Raw genomic sequence first — 20,398 nt, forward strand, 5'->3', positions numbered from 1 at the left:
GGTGACTTTGGGAATAGCTGTTTATTACTGAAATGGAAATGAGCTTCAGAATCACTGACTCAGGTGTGCAGAAATGAAATTCTTCTTTTCTACATTTTATTTTTTATTTCAAGTCTTCGTTGATCTGCTCCAGCATATTTCATATCGGCACTTTCAAGAAACTCCTGCCCCGCCTTTTTTTGAACAATTCTCAGTCATTTCAGGTTTAAACTCTCAACAATAGGTTTCTCAGTAGGGGTTAGATTCAGAGGAAGAGATGAGAACACAGAACCTGCTCTGAATGGTGGCTATGGCTTTCCCCGGCCATGAGCACTTGGCAGATGATGGTTGCTCTTCTGCTTAGTTACACAACCTTCTAGAACCCTGAGCACACTATTAGGGTCCCAGGGTCTTCATGAATGTGCTTCTAAACACAGCTGCCTATATGTCACAGAGAGCCCAGGATATACCACGGATACACCACGGATATACCACGGCTCTGGCGCCATGAAGGACACAGTGTTTTCCAAGACTGTAGTCTCTGAGCCACACCTCAGCTCTAAGAGTGTCATACTCACCTAAGGGGAGAAAGGGGAGAAAGCGTGCCTTAGTCAATGGGTCTACCGTAAGGGAGACCACAGTAACTTTCTGGGATTCCTTCACATCTAAGCTGCTGTTTTCCCACTCCAGTCCAAGCTTAATGATCTTTTATCTGCCTTAGGATAATGTTGAGGATGAAAAATGTTTCAGGTTGATCATGACTGCTTTCCAGATCTTTATTGAAACTGAAGAGTTGGGGTGACCGGGTGGCTCGGTCCCTTAAGCATCTGACTCTTGGTTTTGGCTCAGCTCATCATCTCAGGGACATGAGATCAAGCACCATGTGGGGCTCCTTGGGGCTCCATGCTCAGTGTGGAGTCCGCTTCAGATTCTCTCTCTCCTCCTCCCTCGGCCCGTCTCCTCCTCCCTCATGCTCTTTCTCTCTCTCTCTCTAATTAAAAAAAAAGAAACAGGAGCCTAGGGGGCTCAGTTGGTTGAGTTTCTGCCTTTGACTCAGGACATGATCCCAGGGTGCAGGGATCCAGCCCCCACATCAGGCTCCCTGCTCAACAGGGAGCTTGCTTCTCCCTCCCCCACTCCCCCTGCTTGTATGCTCTCTCTGTCATATACATACATCTTCAAAAAACAAAAACAAAAACTGAAGAGTCACATAAAGTCCATTTCTTGCCTCCACTTAAGGCCCTTCCCCGATTTGCAGCTTCCTATTTTGCAGTTCAAATGACGAGCATGGGAGGGACAAAACTAGCTGGATTAATATGTCCCAACAACATTATATCCTATTAAAAAAACTGTAAGTTGTAGGAAACAATCACATGGAATTCTAAGAATATATTTGCAGAACTCTGAGATCCAAGTAGAAGGAAGTAGGATTCTCAGAAAATAAAACTAGGTCATTACACAAAGCATTTAGCACTGTAACTGGCATGATTGAAAAAAGGCGTATGAACAAACTATGCCTGGTTTGATATATATACAGGTAGAGGTAAGTATATTTAGACTGGGTTATAGGAGACTTAAATGCCTGAGAACAACCTGATGGAAAAGAATGAAGACAGGAAAGATGAAGTGCTTCTAAGACTTTTGGTTCAACATGGCAGATTGTATGCTTTTTCACTTGGACTTGAAATTTCATTAAAATGCAAGTAACAGAGCTTACGAAAACATGAATGCATGTGTTCAGCCCAAGTATTTAGATGAGAGAGGCCAGAGACAACTCAATAATTAGAAAGCAAATGGACCAATGGTAATTGCTCAGCAGACCCTAGAGCATGAGATTCTCAGCATCTATGCCTAGAACACGAGGCCAGTGAGAAGCAAAAGGAATCTCTTCTAGAGTCCCAGAGATGGGGCCATGGATTAGCAGCATGGGGTGCCATGGGAAGCAGGGAATAATTTGGTTGAATATCTTTGTAAGTCCTATACCCTAGATCCTCTCTCCACACACTCCACTCAGCCTGCTCTCTCTCCCTCCTCACCCTGCTGAGAGGTGGGGTCTTTTCTCTTTGGCGGTACTGAGCCAGAGAATTCTGGGCTTAAGAGCAGGAGGCCCAGTTATGGGCACAAGGGAGATCCACGCTGCGATAAGTTTAAGTGAAATTCTACATACTGATTCCTTATCGATTGCCAGAAGTGACAGAACTCTAGCAAGCCAGAAGTGACAGGATTCTTTCTGGGGGAGCTGACTGGTGTAAGAGAAAATGTGTTGCTAGGACATCCTAGTGGAGATGGGCCGTGGAGTAGGACAACAACACGGCTGGGACTTTACCTGATTCCTCTAGAGCGATACTGACCAATAGAAGTATACCATGAGCCTTATGTTATACTTTTGAAATGTCCAGGTGCCCATTAAAAGCATAAATGGGTGACATTAATTTTCATATTAATATATAAATTAGCCCAACATCACAAGTACTATCATCTGTATGTATAAATAATATCATATGTATTGTATTATAGTGTTACAGTGCATTATTTTTTAATAACCAAAATAAAAATTATAGTTTTTATTAATGAGATATTTTGCCTTTTTTATACAAAGTTTTAGAAGTGCAAGTTTATTTTACTATTAGAGCACATCTCATTAACCACAGGAAACAAACTGAGGGTTGCAGGGTGGGGGATAGTGTAACTGGGTGATGGACATTAAAGAGGGCACATGAGGTTATGAGCACTGGGTGTTATATACAACTGATGAGTCACTGACCTCTACCTCTGAAACTGATGATATGCTATAATTAACTGAACATAAATAAAATCAAATAAAATTTTAAAAAACAGCACATCTCATTTTGGACTAAGTGAATTCTCAAGAACAACCTATGGCTAGTGGCTACCCTACTGGTAAGAGAAAACCCATATGAATGAGATTTTTATTTATCTGCCACCATTTTCAATATAAATGGACCATCATCAGACATTTGAGGAACACCTGACATGCAAGACAAAATTTAAAACAGACAAGCAAACAATAAGGATAAATAAAACGAAAGGGGATAAAGAAAACACTAAATATTTTTGTGATTAATGTCTTTAGACTGAATAGTGAAATAGAAAATCATAAAATCACAAAGAGGGAAATAAAAGGGAGCAATCTGGAAAATGTAAGTGATGCTCACAGAAATGGCAGAGTCAGCAGAGCCGTTCAAGTGTCTGAGTCAGAGTGTTGGCTGCGCAGAGAAGTCATGAGAGCATCATCACTGGAGCAGAGCAGAGGCAACATCCACGTGAAGCCATTTCCAGGGAAAGCAAAATAAAACCAGAAACAAAATGAAGGAATAAGGGTAGCATTCATAGTATTTTCGAGAATTGAGGGACAGAAATGTCTGGAGCGCAAGAAGTCACCCAGCCATAGCACAGTGGATTCACAGGGCCCCTGCGGTGTCCTAGATGTCTGTACTCATGAGCCTTGAGACTACCAAGAATAAACAAAAGCCTTAAAAGCCTCTGGTGGGCTTGGGAGTAATGTCACACCCAAGTCTGAAAGACAACAACGTTCAATAGCAACACTGAGAATTTAGAAGTCACATGAGCAATCTCTTCAACCATCTGAGGGAAAATGATCTGTCATTCTATATGCAAACAGGTTTTCAAGAATGAGGGTAAAGACATTTTAATGTCTGCAAGTTCCCAAATTTGTTTTTTACCCTTTCCTAAGGAGCTCAAGGAACTCCCAGAACAGAAACTCCACCAAAGCAAGGAAGTTAAACCAAGAAACCAGAAGACAGAGGATTGAAGAAATAGCTGGTCTGACAACTGAGAGACAAAAAGGGAATTTCCATGAGGAAATTTAAAGGCAGTTTCAGGGTAAGAATTATGTCAGAGGCTTGGGGGGGTAGAAAGGTAATATTGGATCAGGAGGATGAAAGAAGACTGAAGGAGGCAATTAGCATCACCAGGAAAAGGTAAATTTGACCAGAAAGCAAGCACTCATTCTCAACTTGTTGCTCTGCTTTTCAGAAAATGTACATATGAATGCAGTCAGTAGTATCAGGAAGGAACCCTGATTGGATTGGAAAAGGTATATATGTGGGGGTTGTGGTTGACTGGGGGGAGGGGTTTGTGTGTATATACAATAAAAGGGAGGTCCTCCTTCTCCACAGGAGCAAATCAAAGGCTAATGTGTAAAAGACAACAGTTTTTTTTTTTTTTTTTTTTAAATCAAGCATCAACACTATAGGTATGTTATCTAGAAAAAGTCCAAGGTACTCTTCTCCTGGGAGGAGACATGGGGAATGGGAGAAGACTGGGAAACCAGGGCAATTCATTTTTTTTTTTTTAGTATTTTATTTATTTGTCAGAGAGAGAGAGAGAGAGAGACAGAGAGAGAGAGCACAGGCAGGCAGAGGCAGAAGCAGGCTCCCTGTCAAGAAAGGAGCCCTATGTGGGACGCGATCCCAGGACACTAGGATCATGACCTGAGCTGAAGGCAGCCACTTAACCAACTGAGCCACCCAGGCATCCCTGAATTGTTTTCCTTTAAGTGCTAAAATACTATTTGACTTTCGCTCAATCACATTCATTTGGTAATCAAATACATACATTTATTTATTTATTTATTTATTTAAGATTTTATTTATATATTTGACAGAGAGAGATCACAAGTAGGCAGAGAGGCAGGCAGAGAGAGAGAGAGAGAGGAGGAAGCAGGCTCCCTGCTGAGCAGAGAGCCCGATGCGGGACTCGATCCCAGGACCCTGAGATCATGACCTGAGCTGAAGGCAGCGGCTTAACCCACTGAGCCACCCAGGCGCCCCTACATTTATTTATTTATTCAAGATTTTATGTATTTGAGAGAGAGTCAGCAAATGAGTGAGCAATAGTGGGGTGAAGGGCAGAGAGAGAGAAGCAGGCTCCTCAATGAACAGGAGCTGGATCTCCTGTCGCTGAACCTCAGGGCTGGATCCCAGGATGCTAGGGTCATGGCTTAAGCTGAAGGGGGACACTTAGCCAACTGAGCCATCCAGGTGCCCCAATCAAATACATTTTGAAACAATATTGTATCTGAACTGAGCTGTCCACAGTAAGGACTTTCAATCCTTTAATTTTTCTTCCTAACCTTGGGTCTCTTACCATCACTGCCTCGTTTTTTCTGTGTCTTGATCTTCTCAAGAGTTTCCCAGGAAATATATCTTCTCAGAAAACTGCTTTATTTTTTACTTCACTGAAAATATTGAGGTCATCTAATACAGTCTCAACATCTTTATAAAAACAGGACACCTGCTTCACGCAGGTACAATAATTCCTCACCTGGAATTCTTAGCTCTCGTGAAGGGATTTTCATGTGTAGGTAGTTGTTCAGATTGATGTGTCTGGGACAGAATGGGTGCTAGAAATTTCCAAAACTGCTCTCTTGCTGACATCATTCCTATTTAGTCTAAAAATTTTATTGGGAATCTTTATAAATAGTTGCTACACAAGCCTGTAGATCAGAAAATCAACACACCAAAATTTACTTCTGTGTTTGGAATTTGACCAGGATATTGTAGCCTGTTGCTTACAAGCTCCCAGACACCTATCCTGTAAATTTAGAACACTTTCCCCTGCTGAAATTATCCTCATTTGTCAATAATTTTAAAAACACACTTGGGAAAACTAAAAAAAAAAATAAAAATTTAATTAAAACAAAAAAACATACTTGGGAAACTATAGTATAATCATATATACATAAGAAAGGAAATAGATTCAGATGACAGATGATCAAGTAAACTTAGACTGGGTGATTCTTTATAGATCATCTGGTATAGCTGCCTCATTTTAGCTAAAAAGCAGAGAGGGGAACTTAAAATTTATTTTTATCACAGACAGTAAGAGAACAGGAAACGAAGTTCATGTCTTCTAATTCTGAACCTGAGAGGGACATTAAAAAAACATTTAGAGTTCCAACTTTTTTAGTATAGTTTGGATTTTAAAATCATAACCGTATAATAATTTTGCACCCATTTTACAGATGGGAACTGAGACACTGAGAGCTGCCCAATTTGTCCAAGGGAATGAAACTGTAACTAAGACTTGAATTCAGATCTACTTAATGCCATATAAATTTTACACTTAGGAATTGCTATTGGGGAAAACTCCAAGAGTTTTCATAAAGCTTTTCTCCTAAGCTTTTCTGGGATAAATTATAAAAAATAGAAGTAAAGAAAGTTCCAAGCTTTGGATTAAAAGGGAGGAAACGTGTTAGGAAACTCATTTACTCATATGTTCATTTTAACACTTACTGGCCACTGATTTTATCCAGACACTGAGGTTGGCACTGGGATACAAGAGGAGTAAAAACAGGGTGTTTAATAGATTATGGTTTTGTTGAGAGGAGATACACTATACATTAAAGGAAGGGCTTCAATGGATAAGTAGATATTTTCCAATCATGCGAGAGGAAGAAAAGGCAGGACAAGCAAAGTGAACAGTATGAATAAATTCGAAGTCAGAAGGGAATGATGTATTTGGAAGACCACAAAATCACTTTTAAGGAAGCAGCAAAAAGTGAAGAAAATAGGTGGAAACAAGATTTTGAGGCCCCCTGCATATTTCTAAGAAACTCGAATTTTATTCTGTAAGCTGAAGAGACTCATTAAGCAACTGTAAGTAGAGGAAATGACAAGATAAGAGTTTTCCCTTATAAAGGGTTGCACTAAAAGTAGTAGATTGGAATGGAAGTCCACAGAAGCACAACACGAGGCTCTGTATCCGGTCTAACGAGGAGGAGACAGAGTCATTCTAGACAGAACAGGGCGTCCTGGGAATATTTGCAGTTACTGCGACAGCCGCGGCAAGGGGGTCATCAAACTGAGAAGCCAGCCCCTGGAGTCCTCCTCCTAACTGGGAGCAATAATCCTGGAAAGCCTGTTTGACGGGGCTCTGGAGCAGAACAGCAGGGCTAGGAAGAGGAGAAGTACAGAAAACGGAGTAAGAGCTGAACCAATAGCCCCAGTAAAGGCAGAGACAAAAACACTAACACCCCAAGAAACCTAGGATGGAGCATTTCTCATACACTGGCTGAAGTGCCAACTATAATATAATGCGAACAAATAGCAAAGCAGATAACCAGGGCACCCACGGCCTTCAGCCGCTATTAAGAAGCATTTAAACTCCTCATTTCTCACTTTTCCCAGGCTGCAGTATGGCTCACAAGGTCGAGCAGAATTGGGGGAGCCCTGCAGCATCGTGGGGGGTCGGGGAGAGACACAGGGGCTAAGGTTGGGGAACAAAGGTCAAGAGACAGAGGGCTCTGTTATGAAGGCCATGGATCAATGAGTAGGACACACTGGTCAGTCTAGTCTGCGTATCTTTGAGAAGTACCTTAACAACTTATGTTGTTAAGCAATAAGTAAAAAGATTGTATGAACCTGCTTTTTGGTGTACATATGCACAGTGTCTTGTTTGGCCAGTGGTGCACAAAACATAAATGCATTAGGACAGTTTAAAGAGGTACAGGATAAAGAATGGAAGAGAATTTAAGCCGGTGGAAAACACGAAGACTTTCCAAGAAATAATCTGGTTAGTTTTTGCAATTAAAAACAATCACCTCTGTTTGCCCCTAAGCCTGATATGCTCTGGAGAAACAAGGATTAGATATAGGCAGGAGGAGAAAGTTGCCATTTTATTCTGACCTAAGTCATAACAACTGTTTTAATAGTACCTGTGATGTGTGAGCAGTTTGCGGAAATACACCAAGTGCAGGAATGTTTCAGGTAAGGAAAGTGGCCCTAATCCTCTTTTATTTCCATTTAAAATAGGTATCTCTTGCTAAACTGAGCACACAAAAATACTTTGACCATTACAAAAAGCAGTAATTAATTACTTTGACCATTACAAAAATCAGTAATGTTTATCTGTAGCAAACTTCCAGCAGTATTAAAGAAAATGCATATCCACAAGTACATTTATGCAAATTTGACCCTGCATAAAATAAAGAACACTGTCCAAGAATACTAACTTCCCAAGTAACAAATGGATATTTTTATATTTATTGGTATTATTTCTCTTTTATTACTATAAACAAGGAATCAAGTCAGTTATCAGGATCTTGCTATAACCACTGAACTATCAGGATTTCAGGATCCAAAGTGCTTCCAGTGGTTGTACAAGACTTGAATAAACCCACATCACCTAGGCTCCTAACAGATATCTGTAATATTTAAAAAGACTTAAGCCTTATTGCTTAATTAACAGTTGAAATGTTTAACTGGAGCTTTAACTTCTCAATTTCAGTTTCCCATTAGGTAAATTATTATTCCTGGCTTCCATAAAACAAAGCTACATGTTTCACTTGAAAACAGGAAAGATGAAATAGGATCATGTGAAAGGGTAAATCTTACTGGGAAAATAAAAAATGCACATCTTTCTTTGTTTAGATCCTATCTTCAGGGCAACTAAAGGGCAAATTCTATAAAGTTCAATGAAAATAACTTCTATTTGTTAAGAAGATAATATGATAAAAAAAAAAAAAGCAGAGGTGAAAAACAAATCTCTATTTTGTACTGCCTTTATTCTATTTTAAGACTAATCGGAAAAACACCCCAAGATGGAGAAATTTAATCTTACATATGGGACTGAAATCTTGGATTTATGATGCGTCTCATGTTTAAAAAGTAAGTACATATAAAACAAGTGGTATATTTAACAATATTCCAAGTGTCTTAAATATTATATTATGAAAAGTATTTTTCCCATATGTGACCTATGGAATCAAGCTTAATTTGTATTTTATCTCTTCTTTTCCCCACCGCCCCCACAACCTATGCCATCCCAACCCACACCTCCTCTACAGAAGCCTAACAAGTTCTAAAGCAAATTATAAGCATGGGGTATTTGTCAATGTTTCTAATGATCTTAAATCCACACATTACTAAAATATTGAAAATTATTCAATCATGAACTTGAATCACTTCCTAGATATTCTTTCAAGCAAAACTTACAATGATAGTCTATTATGTAAAAGAAAAAGTAAGATTATGCCTTTTATTTCAGGAGGCATCTAGAATATCTAAGTAGAAGTTTGGCATATTTATTTTTAACCACATTTATTTAAGTTCAACTTAGATCTATTTCCAGAAATACTTTGATTTATAGTAATTCTCAACTCCAAGATTCTGCAATCTGATTAATTAAGCTCTTCCCCTATGCACTAAGTGGAAAGACCCTCTAATTTCTCCACAAGTAACTTTCACTAAGTGAAATTAAGATTTTATTCCATTTATTTCACATCAGTCAATGGTATATTTTTTCATTTACATAACAAATTCATTTTCATGGTACAAGTGCAAAGAAATGAATCAATTCCTGAAACTGGTATGCATTATAGTTACACAGATGGATCCCTTGTGGTTCTTACTAACTATCAAAATGCTAGCATGGGGTGCCTGGGTGGCTCAGGTCATGATCCCACAGTCCTGGGATCCAGCCCCGCATCAGGCTCCGCAGGGAGCCTCAGCAGGGAGCCTGCTTTTCCCTCTGCCCCTGCTTGTGTTCCCTCTCTTGCTGTCTCTCTCTGTCAAATCATAAATAAAATTATAAAAAAATAAGCTAGCATAAAATAAATAAAATTTTGTATTAAAATACTCAGTGCATTGACCGTACCTTAGGGCTTAGGAAGAAAATTACAAAGAAGCTCTATTAGAATCTTATCACCAATGTAGCGGAAAGTGGACTTCATAGAAGTAGGTTTCATCAGTGAAATAACAAAGAATTTTGTCACAAGAAAGAGAAAACCGCCCCTGATGTCAGGACCTCACCCACTGCTATGTGACAGGTAGGTCTTGCTGTCTCTGGACACTGGCCTGGTACTCAAGAGCCAGGCTTTAGTATCTGCTTGTCAAACAGGAACAATTTCACAAATATCAGCTTTAGACATGGCCACTCTATGATCACGGTGGGTCATGACAAAAACAAAACACTCTGTAATTGTGTCTAAATATAGACCAATCATCGGGGCCACTGGGTGGCTGAGTTGGTTAAGTGTCTGCCTTCTGCTCAGGTCACGATCCCAGGGTCCTGGGATCCAACCCCTGCATGGGGCTCCCAGCTCAGTGGGAAGTCTGCTTTTCCCTCCCCCGCTGCCCCTCCTTCCTGCTTGTGTCCTCTCTCTCTCTCTCTCCAATAAATATAATCTTTTAAAAATAAACAAACATAGACCAGTTATGAACACTAAGATAAGACGCAACCCCTTTCCCAGCTAATAAAGGTTATCGCTGTTTCTGTGCCAACTACAGCCTCTGCCAGTCTCATCTTGCCTCTTCCTAGATTAGCTATATTAGACACCCAGTTGTAAAATTACCTTGCTTCCCAACAATATTCTATTCAGGGCAAAGCTGTTTCCTTGCCACTGCCCTCTCTCCCTGCCCTCTGCCACCCAATCACCCAATCGAAGTCCAAATTCTGTAAGAATCTTTCAAACACCTATCTGAGTCACCCTTGGTTCCCTGTGGTACACTCTGCCCTCAGCAATGAGTAATCAACTCAACTTGTTCAACTGCAGGTGTGTTCCTGCTTGTCTTTGGCTGAAGAACACAATGACTATGAACTATCTCAAAAGCCTGGCTCTCGTGCCCCTGGTATCAGGAGGCTCTGACAGATTTAGTACCACGGTTCCCCAGAATGTTGTAGAAGACTAAATGGAACTTGAAGAAAAATTAGAAGATACTATGGTGATGAGGAACAAGAGAGATGATTATAGTTTTGCAAAGTGGCATTAAACAATGATTTTGAGGTTAGAGCAACTGTATCAAATGGAGAATAAAAGAATATGTCAAGATGAGACACATAAGCCAGGGCAGGGGAGGAGAAACCCATCAGGAGCTGAAGGACATTGAAGTAATGAAGAGCTTCATAGTTCTGCTTCAAGAGAAGCTAGAAGAGTATGTTCAGTCTTTTTTTTTTTTTAAGATTTTATTTATTTGACAGAGAAAGACACAGCAAGAGAGAAAACAGAAGCAGGGGGAGTGGGAGAGGGGAGAAGCAGGCTTCCCACTGAGCAGGGAGCCCAATGTGGGGCTCGATCCCAGGATCCTGGGATCATGACCTGAGCCGAAGGCAGATGCTTAATGACTGAGCCACACAGGCGTCCCAAGTATGTTGAGTCTTTATCACCGAAATCCCACTAAGAGAGAGGCTTCTCAGCCACTACACTGAAGATATTATGCAATTCTAATTGCCACAAAGCCTAGAAACAGCACCATATAATTAGAGAACCAATGACTCTCCCAATAAAGGGCTATCAAGATAATAGTAGGTTGATTTTAAACAACTTCTTAAAGGGATTAAGATAAAGTTTGTATATTAAGGGATCAAATTTTCATGGTAATCCGTAAGGTGGGAGGTATAGGATGCGAGAGGAGATGAAGAAAACCGCGGTCATGACGATGGTGATGACGGTCATGACGATGGTGATGACGGTCATGACGATGGTGATGACGGTCATGACGATGGTGACGACGGTCATGACGATGGTGATGACGAGGCTAATTACGCCACATAACAACAGATCTTTTAAAAGCAGGCATTATGAGAACCAAGTTAAACATTTTTGGTTATTCACATATACACCAATTTTTTTGAGAACTCCTGTGCTAAATCTAGTCCGATTGAAGCAGCTGTCAAAACTGAGCAGAGTGCTAGGACATAGCACTTCTCACTCTCTAGTTTCCAACATTCCCTTGCTTGTCCTTGTTTTCCAAAAGAAGGAAGGATTTAAAACTACAGCAGACTCTGAGTTTGGCTCAGCCATCACGGTGTTGTCCTTCCCTAATCTTATCTTGCCCTTCACCCTTTGCCCACATAGCAAGCACCTGCTGAGTGGTCATGCTTGCAACCTGAACCCAGCTCTGGTTCCGCTCCCTTCGTCACATTCACAGCCCAGGAGATACACAAATTCTTGCTTCAGGCTTTTTTGCAATCACTTTAACAAGTTCTTTCTTTCTTTCTTTCTTTCTTTTTTAAAGACTTTATTTATTTGAGAGAGAGCATGAGAGGGGGGAGGGTCAGAGGGAGATGCAGACACCCTGCAGAGCAGGGAGTCCAACTCTGGACTCCAACCCAGGACTCCAGGATCATGACCTGAGCCAAAAGCAATCCCTTAACCAACTGAGCCACCCAGGCACCCACTTTTGCAGGTTCTAATACTAGATCACTTCCCCTATCAAACTCTTCCTCATTCTTGAAAGCTCCAGAATACTTCTGAAGCCACTTCCCTATCATCGTCTGAATCATTAACTTTGCTTCTCACTTACTTCGACTTATTTCTTCAGCGACACTGGCAAATGTTTCTGTAGCCTTTGCAAGAGTAAAGGTAGTCTGAGGTAGTCTAAGTCTGGACTTCTGACTGGGAAAAATGGGAGAACAAACAAAACAAAAAGCTGCTATTTCCCCTCCAGGAGCTCAAGGCATGGCTAGGAAGATACATTTGTTTCTTTACCAATAATTGTATTTGTACAATTTTATAAATAATTGTAAATTATTTTACACTGTGACACGTACACCGAGGTTGGGAGAAGAATAGTGGATTGGGGAAGGGTGATGAAGGACATTTTGGTGAAAAAACTGTTAGCTTACTTGAGAGGTAAACAATACAGGTCCAGGTAAAGCAAGTGGGAAAGGGTAAAATGGATAAAAGATATTTATTTATTTATATAAGTATTTATATTATTTATATCAATTATTTATTTATATATATACTTTATATATTTATAAATGCATAAAGTATACTTATGCATTTATAAATATATAAAGTACATATAAATTTATTTATATATAAATAATATAAATATAAATATATTATATGTGTATGTATGTGAATATTTATAATCTCCATAAGAAAATACACACTGACAGGGTGGCTGGATGGCTCTATCTGTTAAGCCTCTGATTCTTGATTTCAGCTCAGGTCATGATATCAGGGTCATGTGATCAAGCACCTGCCCCATCTGTCATCTCCCATTGGGCTCCCTGCTCAGTAGAATCTGCTTGAGATTCTCCTTCTCTTTCTGCCCCTTCACCTTGAGCTCTATAAAATAACATATAAATCTTAAAAAAAAAACCAAAAACCAAAAACAAACAAACAAACAAACAAAAACCATACTGAGTAAATATAGCTATTTGAGAAAGCGTTGGTACCAGATATGGGTTTTGGAAAGACAAGACGGGATATTCGAGAGACAGGGACAGATGACAACGCGAAGTCCTACCACAACCCACACCAGACTGAGTTGTGTGCCTGAAGACCCAGGAATTCATTCTCTTGGGAATTTCTCTTGAAAACAATCTAGAGCTACTCAAGAATTTTAGGGAAGGCATACATAATAAAATCTAGGTTTAGGAAGATGGCTTTGGCACGATGTGGAGAACAGATTGGACAGAAACCCAGAGGAATCATTTGAAAATAACCCAGGCAGAAAATTATATGGTCTGAATTAAAGTAGTGGCTGGAAGGAAGTAGTTGGGAAAGATTTCAGAAATATTTAGTAGAGATGGAGAGATATTTAGAAAGTAGCAGGAATAGCTCAGCCTTGCGAAATAATTAGCTAGGTAAAAGTTAAAAAAAAAAAAAATCAAGAAGGGGTCCTACGTTTCAGGCTCTAGTAACAAGAAGAAAGCAAAGAATGAAGAGGAAATACTAGGAATAGATGTGGGTGTGGGATGAGGTTAGGTTTATGCCATTTTCACTGAACTAGCTGCAAGATCCCGGGCCAGTTTCCTAATCTCTGTTTACTCATACTTAAAATGAGGCTAACACTACCCATGTCTAAATTAATATGCGAAATAACAATAGTTAATCCCTCTAAGCACTTATCACATACAAGGCACTTGCGTAAATACCTTGCATGCAGTAACTCGCTGACTTTGAGCAACTGACTTATGAGGTAGGTACTTTCATCATCCCCATTTTACGGATGAGGAAGTAGAAGCTCAGAGAGGTTTACCAACTTTGCCAGGGTCATGGCTGAGGGAAATGGCAGATCCAAATTTCACACCTCTTCCATCGGACTACAGAGACAGTGTTTCCACCAACAGTTTACAATGCCTCTCATTAAATACTAATTATTTTACATCATTGCGATCAGAGCGGTTATAATTTCTGGTTTCACTGGCAGGATATAATTACCGATTCAACCTATTCATTTGTTTAAGAAGTGTTTGCAGAGTCTATGTATGTACATATATTTTACTCAGCAAGAGGATCGATCCAAGCATAGTAAGTGACATACCTATCCTGGGGTTGCTTCCAGTTGAATCTTGAACGTAAAATGCACATCATGAAACAGAAGACAAAACTAGAAGTTTAAAGGGGTCAGATACTTTCAACACAGGATACAAAGTGTCCACATGGAGACCTTGATCAGCAGGCACTGGGGCCACGAGATACAGACTTGCGTTCTCTTGAATGTGTAGATTATTGGCAAAACTATAAAAACTGGTAAGATCACTTAGTAGGTGCTGATGGGGAACGGGGCCCTAAAAAACCGAAGACCAGGAAACAGGGGACTGTCACTTCAAAGCCTGTGCTTTGTTTATGCCATAGCACTTCAAAGGCAATGGCATAAACAGCTCATTTAACATCTCTGGGCCTTGGAGTCCTCATTTATAAAATCAGTGGATCTTGGTGGATCTTGGTTTAAGAGTATGCTAAGAACTCTTCCCACTTCTAAGGTTTGCAGCTTCTGCTGTGAGCAACTGTGAACATTGGGAGGGCTGCCGAAAGTCGACTTCCAGCTTTAAACCTCAGAAAAAAAGCCAAGCTTCGTAGCTGTTGCTTTGCCATGGGAGATAATTAGTAAGTCGTTTTCTTTTCACAAAAGACCATTCAGTGAGTTTCAACTGCTTTTATTTATTCTACAGGATTTCAGCTTCAGAAATGTTCCTGCGGTTACTATGTACAGAAGTTCTGTGTGGGAGATTTGAGAGAGAAAAACAAAATGGCACCTCTGTTACTTAAGAGGAATACTAATGGGGTGGAGAAGATAATGGGCATCATCCCAGTGAGCTTCCTACAGTGTGCCTCTGAGTACCAGGATTTACCATTTTCCCCGCTTAATCTTTTTTTTCCTGACTTCATTGGGTAAACATAAAATGTCACTGAATGATTATAAGAGTTGGGCAGGATAAGGATGCAATACAGAGGCTTGGAAAACCGAAGGAAGTCCCCTGACCAAGAGGAAGACAACAGAGGATGATTATGCCTCTCCCCCAGCTGGCCATTCCTTCCACCCCAAGGGAGGATTCTGGGGTTCTGTGTGACTAGGCTTGCGAACAACAGATTCTCTCTTTGCTGTGGTTTCCCATTAAGTGTGTGAGACGTGAAGGAATCATAATCTGTACTTGGGGCCGGGTTAGCAAATCTAGATGATGTCTACTGGACCCTGCGGAGAATGGAACGGATAGAAATAAGAGAGAGATTTTCTCTTATTCTCCAAAACTTGGTACACAGAGTAAAGACTGCAGACTGAATGTCAAAACAAGCATATCTGAGTTTTGCACACAGAGGGGGGTGGGAGGAAGACTAAGAAATCAGTGGCATTTGGGGAATAAATGAACTTCATGGACTTGACCCACTGGGAGATTATCGTGTTATGTGAATTACAGAATACTTGGGTGTTACATTTCATAATTCAATTTTTAACAGATGTTCTACCCTGTATGACAGAATAACAAAACCCCAGTCGTGCTGAGAAGGGAGGAGTGGTGCTCGTCGTGGTAACGTCCCCTGAAAGTACCTACCTAAGGATTTCACACACAAAACACTGCACAGATCTATCACTTTGTGGTAGAGATTTGTACTCATTTGGTTGTGGGTTTTTTTTGTTTGTTTTTTTGTTTTTGTTTTTTTTTTTAAAGCACCAAGCATAAGAGATGCATTTAAATGATTAAAACTTCTGAAAATTTTAGTCAGAGCGCTTAGTGGAAGGTGAACATTTTGGGTTAGGAAAGATTTAGATGTAAAACTTTTTGTATTGAATAAAGGAGTAAAATCTAACTATCAAGGGCTTAATCTGTGTCAGGCACAGGGCAGCGCTGATGCTCAGTTACAAATGACCCCTGCCTCCTTGGAGTTTACAGCCTCGCCAAAGGGCCAACTCCGAGGGCACAGTGAAGGTTTAATCACTGTTCATTATAGTTATCACAGCTTGTGTCCTGCTCTGTAACTGCCCCTCCATGTGTCAGCTTAGATTTAACTTTTGACCAAGCAGCTCTGAAAAGGAGACAGCTCCCAGAAACTAGAAGTTTCCAGAGAAACTCGATGTCTTTCCTTTCCCCTCCAAGAGACAGATCTAAAGTTTAGAGGAGTGTTGGTTCCCCCATTCAGATGAAATAGTTCATCACAAAGTAAGCCTAAGGAGCTATCAAACCCAAAGCTGAGAGTACATACACAGTTATGTGATCGTATTCCAGAAGGGTTTTCTACATTCTGTTAGTTCCTTAGCTTTTTAAGAATGCATTGCTCATCTGTAGGGGCAGTGACAAGAAGTTAGGAGGGAGCAAAGAAGTAACTCTGCCCAGTCTCTTCCTTCCAGTTCTGTAAAGTTAGCAGTCACCTGTCCAGCCCGTCTTCTTCAGGAGAGATGATTCATTATGGGGTCTGTGTGCAGTGGTGTGGAAAGTGTCCACAAAAATCATCCCACATCTTTATGATTTACTAAGTTAACAGGTTTTTTGAAACTTCCATCAAACCGTTTCATTCTAGGGTGCCTAGGTGGCTCAGTGGGTTAAGCCTCTGCCTTTGGCTCAGGTCATGAGGTCAGGCTCTCTGCTCAAGGGGGAGCCTGCTTCTCTCTCTCTCTCTGCCTGCCTCTCTGCCTACTTGTGATCTCTTTCTCTCTCTCTCTCTCTCTCTGTCAAATAAATAAATAAATAAATAAATAAGATCTTTTAAAAAAAAGTTTCATTCCATATAAACAAAATTTAGAACCTGGTGGGTGAGGGGGTGGGGAGGAGGGGAGAACAAGCACCTGAAGAAAGATCCTGGATCCTTATAAACATCCAGCACAATATCGTTAATCATGTTCTCTAGAGCCTACAACAGTGTCTGACACAGAATAAATACTCATATGTATATTTTAATGAATGCAACAACGAATAATTGACTGACAGGTAGTTGATTCCATCAGGTTCACTGTTTTAGGGTTCACTCTTAAAGTAACAACACTTGTTGAAAAGATCCCACTCACTTATTGCAAATTTATGCTTGTTCTATAAAGATACTGTATTTAGGGTCCATGCTATGGAGCCAGTGTCCTGAATAAATTAACTCTTTTTACTTCGTTTCTAAATCTTCCTAGATGGAGATACAGGAAGGACACTTTACAATGGCATCTGTTACATTTCAAATGGAATAATAATGAGATTCCAGAATAGGACAAAATGGGCCTCCACATGAATTTTGTTTAGACTGTGTTCTTAATTTTTAAAACTATGACATGACTACTAATATTTTTTGATTTCCTAAAAATTAAAGTGGGAAAAAATGTAACATTTATATTTGGAAGACTTAATGAGAAAAACAACATTAAGAGATGAAACTATTATTATTATTTTTTTTTAAAGCACTGTTCTTATTCTGCTTTTAAACTCCACAAGCACTGAACAATGCTTTTCTATTTGGGGACACTGGACTCCTTGACGAATGTAGCCAAGCTGTTTGCTATGCCCCTCAATGATGCTTGCCAAATTTCTGTCATTTCCTCTTTCAGATGATAGTGTTTGTGTGACAAAGGTCTCTGGGTATATTTCAAAAACATTTTAAACAATTTAACAATGTACCACCAAGCACCTTCTTTTAAAGTGTTACTCAATTTCCACACAGCTAAATTCCTCAGAAGACACAAAACAGAATCCACCTTACTCGCCTTCATAAAGAAGTGGCTAGAAAGTTCATGGGGAAACCAGGGGCATAGACTCACTGTCTTTAGTAAAAGACAAAAGTTTTTAGTGGCTTAGCCAATTTCTGCACTTTGCTACAATACAACAAACGGTAACACTAATTACTTATAAAACTGTATTTCTTTTTTTATTCTCCCTGCACTTAAGTTAGTTTTAGACTGTTTCCTTTTTCCTGACAACAGTTCATTGTTTATGATGGAGAGAATCACACTTAACCCAGCAGAATTTAGGATTCCAGGAACCCGATGAAAACACAAGGTCACTTCACCTGCGGGCACCTCCCCGTTCCTCACTTCTGAATACTTCCTACAGGCTGCAGGAAAGTGGTAATGCACGTAGCAGTTTTCATCCAAAGAACGATGAAAAACATGAACAACGGACCAATAAAAGACATTTTCTCCTGTCATTCATTTTAAGCATTTCTTTTGAATTTCAGAATCCTATGAAGTTTAGTTTGTAAATACTAAGAATATTAAATTCCTTAATGAATAATCCTAATTAGCCATTTGTGCCAAAAGCAAAATTAACCACAGTCACATTAACATCAGTAGATTATTATGTATTTCTTCACTCCAAGAAAAACATATTCTTCCATTTAACTGGCCTGCTCTGCAGTCTTAAATAGTCTTTACTACTGATTTGTTAGCCACATTATAGTCCCCCCCACCTTTTTCCTTCCCCCTGCTTTTGCCTGACAACGATTCTTCTGAGTTCAAAAGCTTAACTTTTCCCAGGTGAAAATTGTTTTATTATCCTCAGGTGTTTGCTTTCTTAAACTCTCAAAACAGTTAGCTGCAAAGTTGTCATTGTCCTTTACAAAAGGATCAGATTCCAAATAATTAGTGTTTGCGTTGTACATCATCTGAAAACATTTCTCCTTTCCTTGTCAGGATTACAGGAGTCTCGTGTATTGCCCTGCAAATCCTGCTTTCATTCTTTAGTCAGGTGTACCTGAGAACAAGACAGGTTGCCTGTTTCTCTTCATCTGATCCACTTCCCACCTGAGCTGTGAGTTCTCACACAGGGAGTGGACGAGAGGTTAACACTTTTGTAAGCATCAGTTCAGAATGTTCGCCCCAGAATTCAGCACAGCTCCAAACGACCACTTCTCCAAAGAACAAAAGGAAATGATCTCTTAAAGGTAAAGAATTCTACCCGATTCTTTTTGAAACTTTTAAAAATAGCGTGGGGTGTCTGAGGGGACTGTTTTTAAATCAGCATCTGGTTTTGTCTGTAAGCTAAGTATGTCCTTAAGTTTCCTTTCTGCGTAAGTCACTCCTCTGTCATTCTCTGCAGTGTTCTCTGATCTCACACAGCCTTACTATGAAACACCCCAGGTAGCAAAGTTCTGCTATGTGACAAAACCCCCTCCCCTCCAAAGTAAGTTATCTGGTTCCCACCGTCAGCACAATTTGTATTATCACCAGTGATCAGTAAGTATATATCAAGATCTTTACTTTTTTTTCCTTCTATGAGTCAGCTTAAGAGGATCTGATCTTTTAAATTATTTCTTCGATATACTTGTTAGTCTTAATGGTGTGCCAAAAAACATTTTCAGAGTCCCAAGAACAAAGGTCATTCAACCTCTCGTCTCACTTAAAAAAATAAACAAATAAAAGTTTTTCCAATTTGGAAGAGAAAAATTTAATTGGTCTGATTTTTAGTGTCCTTTTCAAAAGGATAGTATTTTTAAAGCTTAGAAGAAGGTAAACAGAAATTAAAATAACACAGACTAGATTGGGACAAGCCATATTAACTTAAGAGAATCTGAAGGAATAAGATTTCCAGTAAAATTACACTTTTGAAATAAGAAATTTATGTTTTTCTTATACTTTCCAAGTCAAAGCCATGAAGGGGGCAAATGGAAATATCAAAAGATAAATTTGGAGACTAGTAGAATTGTTTAAGTGTCAAAAGGCTATTCATCTATTTAGTTGAAGGCTTACAAATGTTTAAAAAAAAAGCATCCTAAATTATTAGAACAGACAGTATGATCTTCTTAAAGAGTTAAAAATAATAATTATTAATATTTACTAGATGATAGCCCTTCCACAACAAAGACATTTATAACCTCACCCCTAAGTAAAAATATTTTGCTCACCAACTTCTGGAGTAGCTTGCTTGCCTAGAAGTAGGATCTGAAGTGTGGCTTCAGAGACACTGTTGTAGGAGGAGACGCAGAAAATAAACACATGATTTCCACAGCACAGCAGCTGAGAACTCAGAAATGAGGCACGGGGTCTTGACCATTCATCTGTCTTTAAGGTTATCCTGACATCTGAAAGCCATTGACATCCTGAGCCTTCCAGCTCTTCAGGCGCATGCCTAACTCGAGATAAATATAGATCCCTGACACCTGAGCCAGATGGAATGAAAGTTAACTTGAAAAATCTCATTCATTTTGTGCCTCAGTTGAGGAAAATAAAACCTATAATCCTTTTCCTATTAAAACCTTTTATGTCCCATAAAAAATAGTTTCTGTGCTTAT

General features: G+C 39.6%; 1 protein-coding gene across 1 annotated transcript in view; it reads right to left on the reverse strand.

Moving 5' to 3' along the window:
- CD36 (CD36 molecule) overlaps positions 1 to 20,170 on the reverse strand; it is an 81,244-nt gene extending 61,074 nt beyond the window's left edge. The window contains exon 1 of the mRNA XM_032304638.1: positions 20,012 to 20,170. The gene's annotated coding sequence lies outside the window, so the exon portion shown is untranslated. The remainder of the gene's footprint in view (positions 1 to 20,011) is intronic.
- Positions 20,171 to 20,398: the final 228 nt, after the last annotated feature.

Source organism: Mustela erminea, chromosome 11 (genome assembly GCF_009829155.1).
Source record: "Mustela erminea isolate mMusErm1 chromosome 11, mMusErm1.Pri, whole genome shotgun sequence".
NCBI classification, from domain to species: domain Eukaryota; kingdom Metazoa; phylum Chordata; class Mammalia; order Carnivora; family Mustelidae; genus Mustela; species Mustela erminea.